Genomic DNA, 21,998 nt, shown 5'->3' with positions numbered 1-21,998 from the left:
ACACTTTCCACTGTAAGCCCAGAGTCTGGTAGCTCTGCTGGATGGCTAGACACAGAAAAGCAATGAAAATCACTGCAGTCCTGCTCTCAGGAAGCCCTATCCCTAGGTGAAGGGGGAAAGCACCAAATCAAGGGATGCCACCCTGGGACAAAAGAATCTGAACAGCAGCTTTTGAGTCCCATATATTTCCTCTGGCATAGTTTACTCAAATGAGAAGGAATCAGAAAAACAACTGTGGTAATAGGACAAAACAAATTCTATAACACCCCCAAAATATCACACTAGCTCACTAGCAATGGATCCAAACCAATAAGAAATCTCTGAATTGCCAGGGAAAGTATTCAGAGGATCGATTATTATGCTACTCATGGAAGCACCAGGGAAAGGTGAAAACCAACTTAAAGAAATTTAAAAAATAATACAGGATATGGACGAAAAAAGTCTCCAGAGAAACAGATATCATAACTAAAAAATAACCAGAACTTCTGGAAAAGAAAGGCACACTTAGAGGAATGCAAAATACGGTGGAAAATTTCAACGATAGAATTGATCAAGTAGAAGGAAGAATTTTAGAGCTCGAAAATAAAGCTTTCAAATTAACCCAGTATGACAAAGACAAAGAAAAAATAATTTTATAAAATGAACAATGCCTCCAAGAAGTTTGCAGTTATGCTAAATGACCAACCCTAAGAAAAATTGGTGTTCTTGAGGAATAAGAGATAGCTAAAAGCCTGGAAATCTTATTTGAGGGAATAATTGAGGAAAACTTCCCTGGCCTTTCAGGAGATCTAGATGTCCAAATACAAGAAGCTCGAAGAACAACCATGTGATGATTATCACACAAACCACATGGTCATCAGGTTATCTAAAGTCAAGACGAAGAAATCTTAAGAGCTGTGAGGCAAAAGCATCAGATAACCTATAAGGAAAATCTATTTTCTTGTCTATTAGAGTAACACCAGCAGAAACCATACAAGCCAGCAGGGATTGGGGTCCTATCTTTAGTCTACTTGAATAAAACAATTATCAGTCAAGAATTTTGTATCCAGTGAAACTAAGCTTCATAAATGAAGGAAAGATAGTCTTTTTCAGACAAACACACTGAGAGACTTCTCCACTACCAAGCCAGCACTACAAGAATTGCTAGCAGGAGCTCTAAATCTTGAAACAAATCCTCAAAATACAACAAAATAGAAGCTCCTTAAAACCTAAATTTCACAGGACCTATAACGCAATGAAACAAAAGAAGGTATTCAGGCAGCAAATAGCACAATGAATAAAATAGTACCTCACATGTCAATATTAGCATTTAATGTAAATGGCCTAAATGCTCCACCTAAAAGATATGGAATGGCAGAATGGGTAAGAATTTATCAATAAAGTATCTGCTGTCTTCAAGAGACTCACCTGATGCATAGGGACTCATATAAACTTAAGGCAAAGGAGTGGAAAAGATATTCCTTGCAAATGAACACCAAAAGCAAGCTGGAGTAGCTATTTTTACATCAGACAAACAGATTTCAAAGAATAGTTAAAAATGACAAAGAGAGACACTCTATAAAGATAAAAATACTAGTTAAACAGGAGAATATCACAATCCTAAATATATATGCATGTATCATTGGAGCTCCCAAATTTATAAAACAATTACTACTAGACCTAAGAAACGGGATAGACAGAAACACAATTATAGTGGGGGACTTCAGTACTTCACTGACAGCACTACACAGGTCATCAAGCCAGAAAGCCAACAAAGAAACAATGAACTTAAACTATACCCAAGAGTAAATGGGCTTAACAGATATTTACAGAACAGTCTACCCAACAATTTCAGGTGATGTATTCATCAGCACATGGAACATTCTCCAAGATAGGCCATATGATAGGCCAAAAACCAAATCTCGATAAATTTAAGGAAATCAAAATTACATCAAGGATTCTGTCAGTCCACAGTGGAATAAAATTGGAAATCAACTCCAAAAGGAACCCTCAAACCCATGCAAATTCATGGAAAATAAATAACTTGCTTCTGAATCATTTTGGGGTCAACAATCAAATGAGGTTAAAAATTTAAGAAATTATTTGAACAATCATAGTGACAAAACCTATCAAAACCACTGGGATACAGCAAAAGCGCTGCTAAGAGGAAAGTTTGTAAGATTAAATGTCTGCATCAAAAAGTCTGAAAGAGCACAAATAGACAATCTATGGTCAAACCTCAAGGAACTGGAGAAACAACAACACGACAAACCTAAACCTAGCAGAAGAAAAGAAATAATCAAGATCAGAGCAGAACTAAATGAAACTGAAACAAAACAATACAAAAGATAAGTGAAACAAAAAGCAAGTTCTTTGAAAAGATAAAATTGAAAGACCATTAGCAATATTAACCAAGAAAAGAGAGAAGATCCAAATAAGCTCAATTAGAAATGAAATGGGAGATATTACAACTGATACTATATAAATGCAAAAGATCATTCAAGGCTACTGTGAACACCTTTATGTGTACGAACTAGAAAACCTAGAGATGGATAAATTCCTGGAAATATACAACCTCCTAGATTAAATCAGGAGGAAATAGAAACTCTGAACAGACCAATAACAAGTAGCGAGATTGAAATGGCAATAAAAAACAATTGCCAACAACAACAAAAGTCTAGGACCAGATGGATTCACAGCTGAATTCTATCAGACATTCAAAGAGGAATTGGTACCAGTCCTACTGAGACTATTCCAAAAGATGAAGAGAGAATCCTCCCTAAATGATTCTATGAAGCCAGTATCACCCTAATACCTAAACCAGGGAGGACATAACAAAAAAATATAACTGCAGACCAATATCCCTAATGAACATAGATGCAAAAATCCTCAACAAAATACTAGCTATCTGAATCCAACAGCATATCAAAAAGATAATCCTTCATGATCAAATGGGTTTTATACCAGGGATACAGGGATAGTTTAACATCTGCAAGTCAATAAATGTGATATACAACATAAACAGAAGTAAAAACAAAAATCACACAATCATCTCAATAGATGCAGGAAAAGCATTTGACAAAATCCAGCATTGCTTTATGATTAAAACCCTCAGCAAAATCAGCACTGGAGTTACATACCTTAAGGTAATAAAAACCATCTATAACAAACCCATAGCCAACATATACTGAATGAGGAAAAGTTGAAAGCATTTCCCCTGAAAGTCCTAGTCAGAGCAATCAGACAGAAGAAAGAAATAAAGGGCATCCAAACTGGTAAAGATGAATTCAAACTGCTGCTGTTTGTCAGTGATATGATCATATACCTAGAAAATCCTAAAGACTCATCCAAAACGTTCCTAGAGCTGACAAATGAATTCAGAAAACTTTCAGGACACAAGGTTAATGCACACAAATCAGTAGCACTGCTATACACCAACAGCAACCAAGCTGAGAATCAAATTAAGAACTCAACCCCTTTTACAATAGGTGCAAAACAAAAACAAAACAAAACAAAAAATAAACAACTTAAGAATATACCTAACGAAGGATGTGAAAGACTTCTACAAGGAAAACTACAAAACAGTGCTGAAATAAATCATAGACGACACAAATGGTAACACATCTCATGCTCAGGGATAGTTAGAATCAATATTGTAAAAATGACCATACTGTCAAAAGCAGTGCAATTGCCATCAAAATAGCACTATCATTCTTCACAGAATGAAAAAAAAAGCAATCCTAAAAAAAGAGCCCACATAGCCAAAGCAAGACTAAGGAAAAAGAACAAATCCAGAGGCATCACATTACCCGACTTCAAATTACATTAAAAGGCCATAGTCATAAAAACAGCGTGGTACTCGTATAATTTGGCATAAGCCATCACTCTGGTGGTTCATCAGATCATTATAGTCTTTTCTAAGGGTGAATAAACTTTCATGTTTAGTGATTTCTCCAGATGTTTCCTGGGTATCAAGTCAGTGGGTTAACTTGTTTTCATAATCTGAAGACTGGGGTGTCATGTGACTCTGCAAAATTTTGATACTCTAGAATTTGGTAGAATTTTCCACAGGTAATTGCTATAAGACTATGCTTACACTTTCCATAGTATGATCATTTGTGGCTGAGAGAATTACACTTATTTAAAGGAATCATTTGTTTTTGGTACACATTCATAGATAACCCAAGCTCAGTCTTGCCTTTTAAAAGTAGCCAATATTTACACTATGTTTTTTAATTGCTAAAAACTAGTGCATATTTTTTGAGATCCATTTTTCTTGAGATCTGTTTTTCTTTATACTATAACATACATTATTGACTGATTATGATGACATTATCTCCTTCCCACCCTTTGTCATCAAAGAAATTATTTTTGATGGGAAGAAATAATAGGTTTGGGGGGTGTGTGTGTGTGTTTTTCAACAAACTAATATCTTTCACTTCGGTAGAGCAGTTGTGCCATAACTCTTCTCATGACAGCAAAGTAGAATTAGATTCATTAAAAGTCAGAAAAAAGTTAGGATTACAATATAAACTGTTTAAATATGTATTAAAACATTAAATATGTACATTATAAAGAACTAAGTCAAATAAGAATTGAATGAAATGACAGTTTTTTAGAAATCATTATTTTGTCACCCTGTTTTATAGAATAACATAATTTTAAAAATATGAAAGACATTAGCAGGCACCAAATTAAGGATTTCTACTTTTCAGTGGACAGAACAGAAATCCAGAGAGGGGAAATAACTTTCCCCAAATCACATGGTTTTGGTGGTGAGAAGAACCATGTCTCTTTCAGGATTTTTGACTGCTTGCTATTGTAACCCAAAAGCTTAGTGTGTGGCAGGACCTGTTTTCCTGGGTTGGCAGAAGATTTAGTAAGTGTGTCCTGTTCATTTTTATTGTGGGAGGAAAAAAAGGCAAAATGAAACTTATGAAATTATTGCTAAAGTCAGAAAAAGAATCCACCAGTTTCTCCTTTCCTTTGATGTTAGATTTAGGAATTTGCAGAATGACCTTTGGGATCAAAGAAATAAAAGATACATTCTAGTACCACCATGTGTGGAAGAGGCAAGATCAGGCTTGTGGCAATAATACAAAGTTCCAAGGCTTTAAAAGTTTCTTCATAAATTATCTTAGAAAAGTTCAGTTGTATGTTCTGAACAAAATGAAATGATAGGTTGCAGGAACAAAATAAAAATACTGAACTCCTGGGAACTACTCAAGATATTCCTCATGACCTTACACTGGGCACAGTAAAATGTAACAGCATGATGGGTAACATGTTTGACTTCCTTTTCTTCTCTATTTAAACCATCTCTGTACGTTCTTTCTCTTGTCTCTGTCACACACTTTCTCTTCTACCTGTTCAATGCATCTTCAAAATTCATCTCTGACCTTTTATCTGCATTACTCTTTTTGTTGTTGTTTGAGACAGAATCTCGCTCCATCACTTAGGCTGGAGTGCAGCGGTGGGATCTCAGCTCAGTGCAACCTCCATCTCCTGGGTTGAACAGATTCTCATGTCTCAGCCTTCTCAGTAGCTGGGATTACAGGCACGCGCCACCACGCCCAGCTAAGTTTTGTATTTGTAGTAGTGATGAGGTTTCACCATGTTGGCCAGGTTGGTCTCAAACCTCTGACCTACAGTGATCCACCTGCCTCGGCCTCCCAAAGTGCTGGGATTACAGGCGTGAGTCACCGCACCTGGTCTTATCTGCATTACTTTTTATCTGCCTAACTTGTTGCTCACACAGTGTGTGTTCTGTTCTGCACTGACACATCTTCAAACTTGATCTCTCAAAATTCCACCTGAAAAACTCTTTCTTTAGTAGCTTGCTATTCTAAAGAAACAGGGAGAGGATACTGGAGTGTCCTAGAGCTGTTTCCCTGCTCTCAAACATCTTTCTTTCTTGGAATGTTTGCTCTTTTAGTTTTCTAAATGGCAAGTGAGGGGAAAAAAATGCAGTTTAAGCCAACTACTGACTTCCATGATGAATGTTATGTTGTTGAAAAAAAATCCTGTTTCCTAAGCCATTATATAAAATAAGTAATTTTTATATCTTCATTAGCAAGTAGGTAGTAAAATTTCAAGGTGAATGTATCTGTAACAAATACATCAAGTGCTTTTTAAAAAAAATCTGTGTCAGAAGTAGTTATATTTTGGATACTGAGTTTATATTCCCCCTTTCCTTTTATATTTATATTTTATCCTTAAATAGCATTGACAATTGCACTTAGGTTGCAAATAATAGTGAAGAATGAGTTTTTCTTTTCTTTTTGACATGCTTAGCAAAGCAATAATATTGAGTATATTGAAAATGGCAACATTTTAGTTATGTGCATTTTTTGTCATATCTGTGGGGTCAAGTAATGGGTGATCAGTATATGACATAGAAATTTTGCAGAGGTTTGTCATTCTATCACATAAATAAGCAATGCCTTCCTAAATCAAAAGACATAGAAGCAAAAGGAAGTACATACACCAGTGGAGTTTATTATTCATAGCTTCTCTCCAGTTGCCTATTTTACACATAAAATGAAGTCTATTTTATCTCATATATATGTTCCATTGCCCAGTTTGGAAATAAATTCACAATAAAATAATGATGATTAAAAAATAACCCCTGCTGGATATTGGGAAAACCCACCCCCAATAGTTCAACGTCGGTTTTTTCTATTTTCCATAAGTGTTGGCCGGATGAGAAATAAAGAAAAAGAGTACAAAGAGAGGAATTTTATAGCTGGGCCTCCAGGAGTGACATCACATATCGGTAGGACTGTGATACCTACCTGGGCCTTAAAACCAGCAAGTTTTATTAAGGATTTCAAAAGGTGAGGGGGTGCAAGAACAGGGAGTAGCTACGTCACAAAGATCACATGCTTCAAAGGGCAAAAGGGAGAACAAAGATCACATACTTCTAAGGGCAAAATCAGAAACTCCTGATAAGGGCCCAACAAGGATCACAAGGCAAAGGGCAAAAGCAAAGATCACAGGGCAAAGGGTAAAAAGAAAGATCACAAGACAAAGGGCAAAAACAAAGATCACAAGGCAAAGGGCAAAAGCAGAATTACTGATAAGGGTCTATGTTCAGCGGTGCATGTATTGTCTTGATTAACATCTTAAACAACTGAAAACAGGGTTCGAGAGCAGAGAACTGGTCTGACCTCAAATTTACCAGGGCAGGGTTTTTCCCCACCCTAGTAAGCCTGAGGGTACTGCAGGAGGCCAGGGCGTATTTCAGTCCTTATCTCAACTGCGTAAGACGGATGCTCCCAGAGTGGCCATTTATAGACCTCCCCCCGGGAATGAATTCCTTCCCCAGGGTATTAATTATTAATATTCCTTGCTAGGAAAAGAATTTAGCAATATCTTCCCTACTTGCATGTCTGCTTATAGGCTCTCTGCGAGGAGAAAAATATGGCTCTATTTTGCCCGACCCCTTAGGCAGTCAGACCTTATGGTTGTCTTCCCTTATTCCCTGAAAGTTGCTGTTATTCTGTTCTTTTTCAAGGTGAACTGATTTCATATTGTTCAAACACACATGTTTTACAATAAATTTGTCCAGTTAACCTAATTATCATAGTGGCCCTGAGGTGATATACATCCTCAGCTTACAGAGATAACAGGATTAAGAGATTAAAGTAAGACAGGCATAAGAAATTATGAAAGTTATTATTTGGGAACTGGTAAATGTTCATTAAATCTTAACAATTTGTGTTCTTGTGCCGCGACTTCAGCCGGTCCCTCCGTTCGGGTCCCTGACTTCCCGCAACAGCTGGACAATATTTTCCATTTTGACAAGAGCTTTCAAAGTCTTGATCCAATGGAACAATCCAAGTCTTGTTCCATTTTGGAGTCAAAATTATGTTTGTTATTACTTGTCTGTTTCATTGGAGGGTCTATATTGCACTTCAAGTCACAGCATATACAAAGTCAGTGATTTTGTCTCTAAGCACAGTTAACTTGACAAGCCTTTTCAAGGATGCTTGAGTCCAGCTGTCATGATTACATATAATTATAGGCTCTCTGGCCTCTTCTCAAACTTCTGAGTGAGAGAAAATTTACTGTTTCATGAGGATACTATTCTTAATTCTAGAAGATTTTAGGTAAAAAGTATATCTATTTTTAATTGAAATATCTTCTTCCCTGTAATTGCTCCACTGAGTCTTCTTGTTCCCTGCTAAACTGCAGAAGCTTGGTTTAAACTGTCTGACTTGGATGTTATTGACAGCAGCCTGTGTGGCTCTTCAGAGTTTTTCCTCCCTCTGCCTGGTGGTCTCTGTTTATAGAGTGGCCATTCCATTTTCCCACTTCCTGCCTTCACCAGAGAAGAAGGAAGAGTGTGTCAAGAGGAGTTTTTGCTCTCCCCTAGATGCACTCAGGAATATTGAGGTTTCCTCTAAAGGACAGAAGAGAAGTGGCATAGAAAGAGCGAAAGAGCAAGATAGGGAGAGAAACATGTATAAAAGAGATGAACATAGAAAAACAGAGGAAAGAGACAGACAGCAGAAGGCAGAGGCACCAGGAGGGGAAGAATGTGGCCAGGGGCTGAATGATCATTTGTCAATATTCCCATAGACTTCTCAGTCTTGATGTTTTATTTCTTTAAATGCAGTCCAAGGTCAATATATTTTGGCTATCTCATCACACTGTTGATTCACATTGAGCTTTTAGGCAATACAGCTCTTTTTAAAAAACAAACACAATAGTAATTAACTTTCATTGAGAGTTGAGTCTGTGACTGCTAATTCTTTAAGGTCATTTAATCTGGCAACATTCATAAAAGATCAGTACTGTTTTTATTATACCTGTTTTGTGGATGAATAAATGGAAACACAAAGAGGTTAAGCAACTTGCTCCAGTTCGTGCAATGAGTAAGTGGTAGAGCAAAGATTCCAGACCATCTTCCCTATCCTGTGCTTATGCTCGCATAGTTTTGATAAAATCTAGACTGTATTCATCTATATAATTTTATTTTTCATAAATTTGGCCCATCATTTCATGCTGCTCTTTTTAATTTCAATTCACTCATGTGCTGGCTGTTTTTCAGATTCTTTTTATTAACAAATAATAAGCAAATCACTTTTTTCTTATTCAAAGCGTTCACGGACTTGATAAATGAAATGGCCAAGGATGCAGTATAACGGTATATGCTTTGAGCCTTTTCTCTAAGTAATGTTGATTCATGTACCCTTTACATCAGGACATTTATCATTATTTAGTACAATCTAGAATTAATATTCAGATATATTTTTCTATCTTATTGATATTATGATATTTCTAGTATTTGACTGTGACTCATTTATGCCAAGTGTTTCTATTCTAATGGTTTACCAGTAGCCCTATCAAATTATTTATTGGAATAAAATTATCTGTACTTGAAAATCTCCCAAGTAGTTTTAATGGGATAATTGTTAAAGGTAATTGACATTTCAGTGATTTTGAATTATGCAAAATAGTTTTCTACAATTAGAGATTCTTCATCTGATCCTTAAGATATATATATAAAGATGACCGTGTGTGTCCATGTGAGCAGATATGCATGCATATATATATGTATGTATAAACATTTTAGATGTATACATTTAGGCCAGCTTTATTTATAAAATTTTAATTTGAGAAATATAAATTTAACTTTGTATAGTATTAATTATATTTGCAATCCTGGAAATTTTTCAGAGTTCAAACATTGAAAGTGACTCAGGTAGTGAAAATAGTATTCAACTGGTGAAACGATTCCAAGTAGTAAAGAATGACATTTCTTTTTTGCCTTCTAGAATTGTCCAAGTTCTAATCTTATGTGACAACAAATATGTGGCCCTTTCGGCCTTGAGCAAACCACAGGTAGAAAGAAAGTGAGTCAAATTTGCAAATCGAAATATAGGGTGTTTTAGTCTTTCTCCTTCACCTCTTAATTTATTTCCAGATGGACTACTAGAAAGTACAATTAAAAATTATACATGTTGCAAAAAATACTGAATCCCTGGATTTCTGTGGGCATGTTCAGACAAGTCTTATCAGTAAGAGATGCATTAAACTACCTGGGTATTTTTTTAAATGCTCAGACATGGCCAGTACTCTGAAAAATGCTTGTACAAGTGGTGCCAGGTTGATTTCCACTGGCAGCAGCATAAATTGTCCAACTTCCTTATCTTTGTTTCTGCAGCTTCTTTCTCTTATCAAAGAGAGAGAAAAAGCCTATGCGTTTTGCAAATAAAAGATGGTCAAAGGGTGAAACAAAATTAGTATGTATGTCTGTAATTGCTCAATCATTTCCCCAAAAAATCACTGCAAATGACTCTCTTTTTCTTTGCAGGGATAATTGTGCACCTGTTTTTCAAGACACAAAAGCTGGTTTTGTCTTTGTGCATAAAATGTGATTTGGAGAATTTGGGGATCATGCAGCCACATATTTACATAATCAAATGGCAAACTGCAACTTATTTTAAGCTCATAGATTCTTTGTTCTTCCTTACCCAACAATCATATAAACAATGCTAAAAGCACTGGTGTCGGTCTGACACTTGCAGAGTTAGGTTTGATTTGTATAACACTGTATCAAGGACACACGGCAGACTGATAGATACAAATGATTCTAGAACATTCTACTGAAAATACCTCCTATTTTCTGGTACATGCCAAAGCCATTTTTAGAATTTTTCATCTACCCACCTTGGGCACATTACAATTTGTGTTCTCTGGGGGCGGGGGAGGGGTGGGGACAAGTATAAGGTTTCTTGTTGATGATCCAAGAAATGTGAATAAAGTTGTTGGCAGATGGTTTGCACATTTCATTCTGAAATATCTTATAGTGACAAATAACAAGTGTATATAATTAGCTCTATGCAGATGGCGTGCCAAGTGTTGATATTCATCTCTGCAGACTTTTTACAAAGACACTATTTTAAGAGTCAAGATTTAAAGACAGCTCATAAGCCTCTAAAGAAGAATAAGCAGGGTTTTATCATAAAGGACCATGGCTATCCAGTAAACCTATTCTACACCAAGTTTCCCATCCTGAATCTATGTTGTATCCCAAGGGGAAGGAACCCTAAAGTGAATTGTGTCTGTAGCTACTGATCAGATCGATCTGTTTAGGTTGTTTTGATTGGATTGACAGAAGGCATGCATCAGTTAGTTCAGAGGTGTGTGTTCATCGAAATTAACCATGCTGCCTTTCTTTCTCTTCCTCCAACAAGCGACACCTTTGCATCTGCCTTTCTGTCTATCAGGAATGCTCTGCTCTCAAGTCATTTCATGGCTAGAGCCTCTCATCAGTCAGCTTTTAACCTAATTTGTCACCTCCTCAGAAGGGCTTTCCCCGACCACATACACACTACTTGTTCCTTCTTATTTGTCAGTTCTTCTAATTTTATTCTGCTTCATTTTTCTTACAGTTCTTATTACTATCTTTGAGATAAGTGATAAGAAAGGACCTTGATCTTATGGTTCACTATTTTATCCCCAGCCTCAATCATGGTGCATGGCATGTGAGGGTTAAAGGACTTTTGTGAATGGCTCATGAACTACTCACTAGTTATAGTTATTCAAATGTTTAATACTTTCTTTGTATTTATCAAGTATTAGGACATACACAGTCAAAATGAGCACATTGAGCTAATATTATCTTTGCTGTAAAAATTATATTAGTTTTTTCCTGATATTTGCTTTCATTTAGTTTGATATGTACATATGGTAGACAGAGAAATGTGGACACAGACCAGGACTGAATATAAATAGAGAGCAGAATTTTATGTACTTGTTTGTTTTTCTTTTATAGTTTACCAATAAATAGGAATCATGCCACATTAACTTATTTATATGTTGTCTACTGTGAGGTAATGTGCCTAACAGATATTTCCTGTTATTAATTGAGGAGAGCAAAGATCACCTGGTGATCATCAGACAGGCCAGACAGAGACAAAACTCCTTATCTGAGGAATTTGTAAGTAATTAGATTTCCTTAGGATCTAAAGTCAGCATCTGGTTCCAGGCCTCTTTCCAAAAAGAAGCTTGTAAGTAACTAGAATTTCTATACATCTCCAGAATGCATGCATGCCAAAACTCATTGTACAACCCTTGCTGGCAATAAGGCACTGCAATGTCTACAAATGTAATCCTTTATCATGATCTACGTGGCTAATTAAGGCACTAAAATGTCTACAAATATAATCCTTTATCGTGATCTACGTGGCTAATATGGACCAAAGTACCATTAAGGTCCCACTTTAAGGTTCATAAATGTTCCTAAGGAAAACCCGCCACAGCACATTCACTCCTCTCTTGCTGAGGTACCCTGCACTCTTCTACAGCATACTTTCTATCTAATAAAACTTTCCTTTTCAAACCTATACTGTCATCCGTAAATTCTTCTTAGCAACCTGCAAATCAACCCCTTTCCAATGCCGGGGTCCTGATACCTCACCTGGCATTAATGATATACTGAATATACGAAAGGAAAAGTGTTACCTTACTGGTGAGACTGAATGCCTAGATTTTCATTTTGTTTCATTCATATATTTAATGTTATAATTTAAAAAGCATTCAGTGTCTGGTCTCAAAAATTTATGTATAAGAAAATATTTATAATATACGTTTCTGAGATTTGGTGGAGCTAATGAAGAGAATTTACTTAAAAGAAATGGAGGTAGATGTTAGTCTTCTTTTGCAAGATAAATTTTGGATTATTCTTTCAAAGAATAGCATCATTGAGTTTTCATTTTGGTAATACCATATTTTCTGATAAATTGATGTGAGTTTCATGGTGTGAATCACTGCTTAGAATGATGTTTTTCCCATCTCCTGTCACTGAAATTTTGAGATGTTTCCTGTTTCTTTAAAATAATTTGAGTGTTTGTCTTGATTCATAATCTTTTTCCAGATCTCAAATATTTGTGCCTCTGGTTTTAAGCAGGAACAGCTGAAAATTTTGAGAACTCATTCAGTAAAACATAAACAACAGGTTTAAAGTACCAAAATGGAACATTACCTTCTTCCCCTGTGTCTTTTTATTCGTTAAATTTAAATGCTTTAGACTGAATATCCATAAAATGTAATGATGGCATCAGCTGGGATTCTGTTGTCTTCCAATTTCTTTATGTATTTTTTTTAAAATGCAACTGTCTTGTTTTTAAAGATGCTGCAGTTTCTACGTGTTTTTTTTCTATTCTCTAAGCTTTTAGTGCACAGAGAAATCCTTATAATAGCGCAGTTTTAAACTTTCATTGCAAAAAGTTGGCCACGTTAGTCACGAAATCTCTAAAGTCTTAATTTCAGTGGGCGCCAATCTGCTGTGAATGGAAATCAGCTGATCCTAATAGCATCCTAATGGGAGGGCTTCTTGGAAAGCAGTTTTCTACATGTAACGCTTCAGAAGCCGTAGGAAGCCCAGCAAGAGGAGATGAGAAAAGTCACTCCAAATCTGAAGTCTAGTAAACTGGAGTTACATAAGTCAGTTTCCATCTCACAGGACACTTTAGGGTGATGAGAGGTCTAGGCTGTGTACTCTCCTATGGTAAACAATGCACATCTATATGCTGGACTAGAGCTTAGCATAAATGTTTTGCTTTAATTAACAAAAATATGAAATAAAACATAAGTACTAATTTCCTTTTCTACCTTTATAGATAATTCAATTCATTTCCTCCTTATTTCTGTCATAATTCCAGGCTTTCTAGGGTCATTGTCTCCTCTAAAGCTCCTAAGCCAATCACGACTAGGATAAAATGAATTAAAATAGTCTGTTGCCTTCTTCTCTCATCGGTGAGCACTCATGTTTTCTTCCATAGTTTATTTTTCAAATAAAGTAAAATATTTATTATTAATTTCTAGTCTGGTGGGTATGTATGTGTTCTTTGCCATGGTAGATTACACATTCATCATTTTATCTGATCATGAGGAACCAGCAGACAAGCCTAAATTCAGAGGCATTCTTCAAAAATAACTGATCCGTATCCTTGGAAATTATCAGTAACATGAAAGACCAAGAAAGGCAGAGAATGTTACAGATAAAGGAGACTAGACAGGACAACTGAATAATCCAGGATTGTCTTTTACTTATGGGTACAAATGGAGCAGTTAGAGAGCTCTGAGAAAAGGCCCATATATTGGTGGCACTATGGTATCAAAGTTACTTTCCACGTCTGTAATCTCAGCTACTCCACGAGCTGAGGCAGGAGAATTGCTTGAACCTGGGGGGCGGGGGTTGTAGTAAGCTGAGATAGTGCCAATGCATTCAAGCCTGGGCGACAGAGCAAGATACTGTCTAAAAAAAAAAAAAAAAGTTACTTTCCTGACTTTGATAATTATGTTATGATCATGTAAAAGGACATCTTTGTTATTAGAAAACTTACATGGAAGCAATTAGAAAAGCAAATGGGGAAAATTTCTGCAACTTATTCTCAAATAGTCCAGAAAAATATTGTACATGGAGGAAGAGAAAGAGAGAGAGAGAGAGGAAAGAAAGTAAATGTGGAAAAATGTTGAAAATAATGGTAGAGGGTACAAGGATACTTCCTATTTTGTAACTTTTATGCTTAAGCTATTCCAAAATAAAAAGTTAAAATCTTGGCCCTTCAGCCAGGCATGGTAGCTCACACCTGTAATCCCAGGACTTTGGGAGGCCGAGGCCCGTGGATCACCTGAGGTCAGGAGTTTGAGACCAGCCTGGCCTACATGGCGAAATACTGTCTCTACAAAAAATACAAAAATTAGCCGGGTATGGGGGCACACGCCTGTAGTCCCAGGTATTTGGGAGGCTGAGGCAGGAGAATTGCTTGAACCCAGAAGGCGGAGGTTACAGTGAGCCGAGATCGCAGCACTGCACTCCAGCCTGTGTGACAAAGAGAGGTCTCAAACAACAACAACAACAAACAAAAAGCGTGGCCCTCCATGTTGAATCCTTCTTAGAGAGGGCTGACTCCTCTGGTGGGTGTTGTGCCTGACCTGTTCTCCAGGAGCTGCCTCCCAGCTGTGCCAATTCTTTCATACCCAAGTTAATATCTATGATTTTATTTACAATGCTTGGTATTCCAGATATTCTATTATTTGTATATTATTTTTCTACATTTATACTTTCATATTTTTATTTGAAAGGTTATATTTCTTATTTTCAAAATATATTTTGTTTGCCCTATCAATGCTCCGAAAACATTCAAGGTGACTTGCCGTTAGGATAGACAACAAACTTTAAGAGGTAAATTATACTTACTTTCTTTCTATGATGTGTCAGGCATTATAATGAATGTATTCTGTAGAAAATTTATTGTAACAATGTTGTGAAATATTTTAAGTATTACTGTGAGAAAAGAGGCTCAGAGAGATAGTTTTGAGATTTGCCCAAGTTCGTATAGCTAGTGAGGGGCAGAATTAGAACCCAGGTCTTTCTAGTTTTAAGTTTATTCATTTTTCACTACTATGCTGCTCTGCACATATCACATATCTTTATACAAATTAAAGACCAAGATCTATGTAGTGAAGGTGTGATTATATAAAAAAAAATATTATGACAACACTATAGATGAGCAATATACTTTCAAAAATAACATGATGAACCCTGCCTTATATTGATGCAAAAAGGAAGGGTAAGAGCTTGTCAGGGGAGTTAAATGACACACTGGCACCAATTCTAAGAGTTTTCAAGAGCCTTGTGTTTCTACCTCTACCATTCCAAGACTTAGGAAACATGCTGGTCTTCAAGTGCTTCCTGACTTAATAAAATATGATTAATAAGTATTCTTAGTTAAAGCTTTTATTATAGTCCCTGAAGAAGATGTACTTCTGGGACATGTGCTGGTCTCTTTTGCCTCTGGACAATAATGATCTAGAAATTGGTATGACCTCTAAAGGAGAAGATATCAAATAATCCTGAATAAGCCAAACCTAAACACCACTTTTGAGGCTGTCAAGGAAGAACTATAATAAAGGCAAGAAATGGGAAACCATCCATTGCTTCTTTGAGGTTCTGTGGTTCATACATGTAAGATGTTTTTCTGACTCCTCTGAACCTGAACCTGTTCCCCATCCAAATGCATGGTTTCATGAGTTGATTCATCATAAATGTATTTGCTCAACACGTATTTATTGATCTCGTATCTGCCAGGCACAGAGGTTGTAAGTGCTGAGGTTACATAAGTGAGTAAGACAGTCACGCGTTTTTAGGGTTTATATTCCAACGAATGAGAAAGACAAGGAGCAAAATAAATCAATTATTCAAGAATGTAATGTCATATTTTGTAAGTGCTATGAAGAATTTATACTTGGTATATAAAGCTGAGTGATGTAAAGAGACTATGGGTAGATAGGAAAGTCCTGTCTGAATAGGTGACATTTACTGTAAGATATGATTGACTATAGAAACCTTCAATATAAAAAGTGAAAGAGTCAGTTCCATCAAGTGGAATGATAGGTGCAGAAGCGCTAAGACAAATAAGGGTTTGATGTTTTCCAGGAATAGAAAAAAGCCAGTGAGGCAGGATTGTGTTGCATGAGGAAGAAGAGGTAGGAAATAGTGTCAACAAATTAGGAACCACCATGATAGGTCATGGTCAATAGTTTGGATTTTGTTCTAAACATGATGGATAGTCACTAGAGGGTCTTTTGTTTTTCTTTTTTTTCTTTTTTGAGATGGAGTCTCACTGTGTCACCCATGCTGGAGTGCAGTGGTGTGATCTTGGCTCACTGCAGCCTCCACCTCCCAGGTTCAAGCGATTCTCCTGCCTCAGCCTCCCAAGTAGCTGGGACTACAGGCACGTGCCACTATACCCAGCTAATTTTTGTGATTTTAGTAGAGATGGTTTCACCATGTTGGCCAGGCTGGTCTTGAACTCCTGACCTCAGTTGATCCACCTGCCTTGGCCTCCCAAAGTGCTGGGATTACAGGCATGAGCCACTGTGCCACCCCAAATAGAGGGTCTTAAGCTGGAATGTTATATGGTGTGTGTGTGTTAAGTTTAGGGGTATATGCACAGGTTTGTTAAACAGGTAAACTTGTGTCAGAGGGATTTGATGAACAGATTATTTTGTCACCTGGGTATTAAGCCTGGTACCCATTAGTTATTTTTCCTGATCCTGTCCCTCCTCCCTCCTTCCACCCTCCAATAGACCCCGGTCGCTCCTGTATTGTCACCCTCTGTGTATCCCTGTGTTCTCATCATTTAGCTCCCACTTATAAGTGAGGCCATGTGGGGTTTGGTTTTCTGTTTCTAGGTTAGTTTGCTGAGGATAATGTCCTCTAGCTCCATCCGTGTTCCTGCAAAGGATATAGATTGTTCTTTTTTCTTTCTTTCTTTTTTTTTTTTGGCTGTGTGGTGTTCCATGGTGTATATGTACCACATTTTTCTTTATCCAGTCTACCGCTGATGGTCATTTAAATTGATTCCCTGTCTTTGCTATTGTGAATAGTGCTGCAATGAACGTATGTGTGCATGATGTGTCTTTATAACAGAACGATTTATATTCCATTGGACATATACCCAGTAGTGGAACTGCTGGGTCAAATCGTATTTCTGTTTTTAGGTCTTTGAGAAATCGCCATACTGTCTTCCATACTGTCAATGGTTGAACAAATTTACACTTTCACTATCTGTGTGTAAGCATTCATTTTTCTCTGCCACCTTGCTGGCATCTGTTATTTTTTGACTTTTTAATAGTAGCCATCCTGAGTGGTGTGAGATGATATCTTATTGTGGTTTTGATGTGCGTTTCTCTAATGATCAGTGATGATGAGTGGGTTTTTTTGTTTTTTGTTTTTTTTTTCATATGCTTTTTGGTCGCATATGTCTTCTTTTGAAAGTGTCTCTTCATTTCTTTTTCCCACTTTTTAATGGGATTTTTTTTTCTTGTAAATTTGCTTAAGTTCCTTATACATGATGGACCTTTGTCAGAGGCATAGTTTGCAAACATTGTCTCCCATTTTGTAGGTTGTCTGTTTCTTCTGTTGATAGCTTCCTTTGCTGTGCAGAAGCTCTTTAGTTTAACTAGACCCCATTTGCCCATTTTTGCTTTTGTTGCAATTGCTTTTGGTGTCTTCATTACGAAATCTTTGCCTTTTCATATGTCCAAAATGGTATCACCTGGGTTGTATTCCAGGGTTTTTATTGTTTTGTGTTTTACATTTAAGTCTTTAACCAATCTTGAGTTAATTTTTTTAAATATGGTATAAGGAAGAGGTATAGTTTCAATCTTCTGTATATGGCTAACCAGTTATCCCAGCACCATTTATTGAATAGGGAATCCTTCCCCCATTTTTTTTTTTATTTCTGTCAGGTTTGTCAAAGATCAGATAGCTGTAGGTGTGCAGTCTTATTTTTGGGTTCTCTATTCTCTTCCATTGCTCTTTGTGTCTGTTTTTGTATATATGGTGTATATTTTAAAGTGATCTTTTTGGCTGCTTATTGGGAAGTAGATTATAGAAAGGCAGGAATAGAAAAACTGAGAGGATTTGGTAGGCTGTGATAATAATCAGGACAAATATTAGGGAACTGCCTGTGCAGTGGAAATGAGGGGGTAGATTTGGAATACATTTTGGGAGTGTACTAGTCAGGCAGAACAGACTAACTGATAGATTATAAGTGAATGAGAAAATTAAGAGTGATCTGAATTTTGGGGTTAAATAATTTGTTAGATGCTGTGTCACTATGGAAGAAAATAATTTTATTTTAGTAATGAAATTACTTCATTAATATGACTATCCTGTAAACATGGGGACTAAAAATGGCCTTATTAATGGTTAAGGATTTTTTTTTCTCTACTTCAGTTGGATGTTTTAATGGCAAACTAAAGCATCAAATGACTTTTTTTCTTCTAGCATCTATTTTTCTTCAAAAAGTCAGGATGCCAGACTTTTCTACTCTTTATATGTAAATATGTAAATAATATAAGAAAAGCTTAAAATTTTATATTTTGAGGTTTCATTGATAAAAAATGGAAGACAATATTAAGAACTAATTTTAGAGCTTTCTAAGTACATAGTCTAATTACAGACAAATGGTGAACCATAGATGGGCAAATATTGCTGAATATCCAACACACAATACTATGTCTGGGACATAATTATCATTTAATAAATGTTTTAAAAACAATTATATAAGCGTGAAATGCTTCCCAAGAAATGTGCTATGAAATTTGGGTAGCCTCATGATATGGTCTGTGATTAACTTTTATATTATATTTATATTTATTATGTTGTATTTATTATTTTATTATAGCAGAGTGACCAGAAAGGAGAAAATCTATTTCCTAGAAACTAGGTTGAGGGTCAAGGTTCTTAAAACCCAGTGAAATATTTCATCCTGTCAGTGTAGGAACAGATAAAGGCACCATTTCTTTCTTAGGTTTTTACAGCAACAGTTTTATTAGAACTCTACTAGGTCCTACATAGTTCTACTTGAGACTGTTTCGAAGAGCTTGGGTTAGCAGGATTACAAAGGATGCTCAGAGCAACAGGTGCCCTCAATGGGCCCCTTCTGCTCAAACTCTATTGTTTTGGGCCAGAGCAGTTACTTTGAACAACAATCTGAGTTCTGACGAGTTCCACTGTGCTCTTTTTGCCACATTTACTTTTTGCTGAATTTATCCCAGGATTTGTAACCAAACAGGGCTTTTTATAGTGTTATACCAAGATTTTGGTAAAATTAAGCCTTATTTTTGTATAGTTATTTATACAAATATATTATTTTGTATTATGAATAATTAGGCTTTTGTATAAGGTTATTAGACCTTTGGGCTTAAAAGTATACCATTTGATAATTTATTTACTTATTTATTTATTTAGCCATTAAGCTTTTTATTCTCTTGCTGCTTGTTTTGCTTTTGCCATTGTCTATATAGTACAGACCAGTTTTATTTTTATTTTTATTTTTTGCTTTTTCTTGGACTTTCTTTTTTTGTTTGAATATATAAGGGAAACTTGTATAGGACATGAGTGAGTGGAGGAATAAGCCACAATTCTAATACAATCCAGCTCTGACAGCCAATGATTGGAAGTTTGTTAGAGTGGTGACCAATTCGTGAAAAGTTAAGTAGTCAGACTTTGCCCTGGGTGCCCTATAAATCTTTCATGAGAACCTCCCTGTCTAGGCAGTTTGTAAAAGAAGAAGCCTCCTTTGTTTAGTCTGCATTCCGGCATTATCATATCGTATGGCCTCTTCCTAGTCTCTGCTTGGTTTGAGAACCTGAGACATTGTTTGCAAGCCCATGTTATTGACCAAAAGTAGTGGTGTTTATTTTTTGTCTGTTTTTTGTCTATGTGAAAGCCACAGCCTTCTTATGGGAAGAAATCCTTGCTTCCTCGAATTACTATATGGTATCAGCAGTCTGTTGTGCATGATCAGCATAGCTGTCTCTTATTATAAAAATCAATAAATTCATCTTTACTTTTCTATTTCAGATATTGAGTGGCAGTCTCATAATCCTTTGACAGCTCTGGGTTTGTCAGTATCTGGAATATAAAGACAAAGGTAAAATTATTGTTTAAGGGAGTAAGGCATGTCTATGTTGGTCAGGAAGTCTCCCCCCCAAAAAGAAACCTACTAATTGTATGTAAGGTTTTGAGAAGCATGGAGTTCAGGGATTGGTGGATTTTCAGAAGTGTAAGTGGTTTTATCACATCTGTATATGGTGTGGTCACTGTTGTTGATTATTTGGCATTGAGTAGTGTGTTTGTTGGAATGAGTACATTTGTGATTGTCAGACTTTCAAAAACAAAAGTCTGCCATTGATCATTTGGCTTGTAAAAGGGTATTAACAGAGGCTGATTTTCAGTGATGGATGAATGCGTTTAAAACTGGTTCTGGTAGCTTCTTGTTAACGTAGCTGCAGAACAGTCATTTTCTAGGAGGATGGGAACCTCTCATTTTCAGTACCATGGTTTCATTCTCATTCAGTCAAAGCTTCATTACAGGCTATCAAAAGAAGAGGTCTTTAATCTCTGCATTTTGACATATTGGATCAAATAATTCTTCGTTGTGTGTGTTTGTGGCCAGTAGGTTGTTCAGTGCATTATAGGATGATTAGCAACATTCCTGACCTTTACTTAACAGATGCCAGTGACACAACCTTCCCCTAGTCTTCATAACCAAAAATATCTCCAGACTTTGCCAAATGTCCCCTGAAGATGGGAATGGAGCCCTCTCAGCCATAGTTAAAACAAACAGAGAAACAACCATGATGTAGGAGATAAGTGTCTCTAGTAAAGCCTAAACTTAAGATGAGGACCATTAGAGGATAAATATGAGGGGCAAAACCTTAAAATAATAAAGAGGGAAAGTATGAAGTACAAAATAACCAAGAGTATGTAAAGGATTGTATGACACAGGAGAACCTTATTCCACCGGTTTTGGGAGGAAGCTATCTACTTCTTGTCCTCAGCAGCTTATGCTAAGAATCATAAGTTAGCAGTAAATTTCCACAGTGCGTTTGCTTCTGGAGGCTCTCTGAAACCTCTGTTTATCTAAAGGTAGTAACTTTCCACTTCTGCTACAGGTCCCTTTCATTTTTTTCCATGGAGAATAGTGAGTGATAAAGACAATGCTTCTGAGTAAGTGGCAAAGCTTTGCGTGATTCAAAATTATGAATAAGTGTTCCGTAACATATGTACATATGTCCTACATTACTCGGTAAATACCTTAGAATGTTCTAGACAGGGAACACGAAATCTAATAGTATTTTTGTTTTGGTTTGGTTTTGCCTCTGTGGATGTTGTGGCTTTTGTTGGATTCGTCATTCAGCAAATCTATAAAATAAATAATAGATAGATATACATATAGATATACATACACATATATATGGAGTCTTCCTCTGTCACCTAGGCTGGAGTACAGTGGCTCGATCTCAGCTCAATGCAACATCTGCCTCCAGGGTTCAAGCAATTTTCCTGCCTCAGCCTTCTGAGTAGCTGGGACTGCAGGTGTGCACCACCGTGCCTGGCTAATTTTTGTATGTTTAATAGAATTAGGGTTTCACCATGTTGGTTAGGCTGGTCTCGAACTCCTGACCTCAGGTGGTCCACCCCCTTT

General features: G+C 36.4%; 1 long non-coding RNA gene across 1 annotated transcript in view; it reads left to right on the top strand.

Moving 5' to 3' along the window:
* The window catches only part of LOC103876948, a 243,967-nt gene extending 222,228 nt beyond the window's left edge, over positions 1–21,739 (top strand). Inside the window, exon 5 of the long non-coding RNA XR_004178249.1 lies at positions 20,372–21,739. This is a non-coding gene — a long non-coding RNA (uncharacterized LOC103876948). The remainder of the gene's footprint in view (positions 1–20,371) is intronic.
* Positions 21,740–21,998: the final 259 nt, after the last annotated feature.

This window comes from Papio anubis, chromosome 14 (assembly GCF_008728515.1).
Source record: "Papio anubis isolate 15944 chromosome 14, Panubis1.0, whole genome shotgun sequence".
Taxonomy (NCBI): Eukaryota; Metazoa; Chordata; class Mammalia; order Primates; family Cercopithecidae; genus Papio; species Papio anubis.
This window is presented reverse-complemented; position numbering and strand designations above follow the sequence as displayed.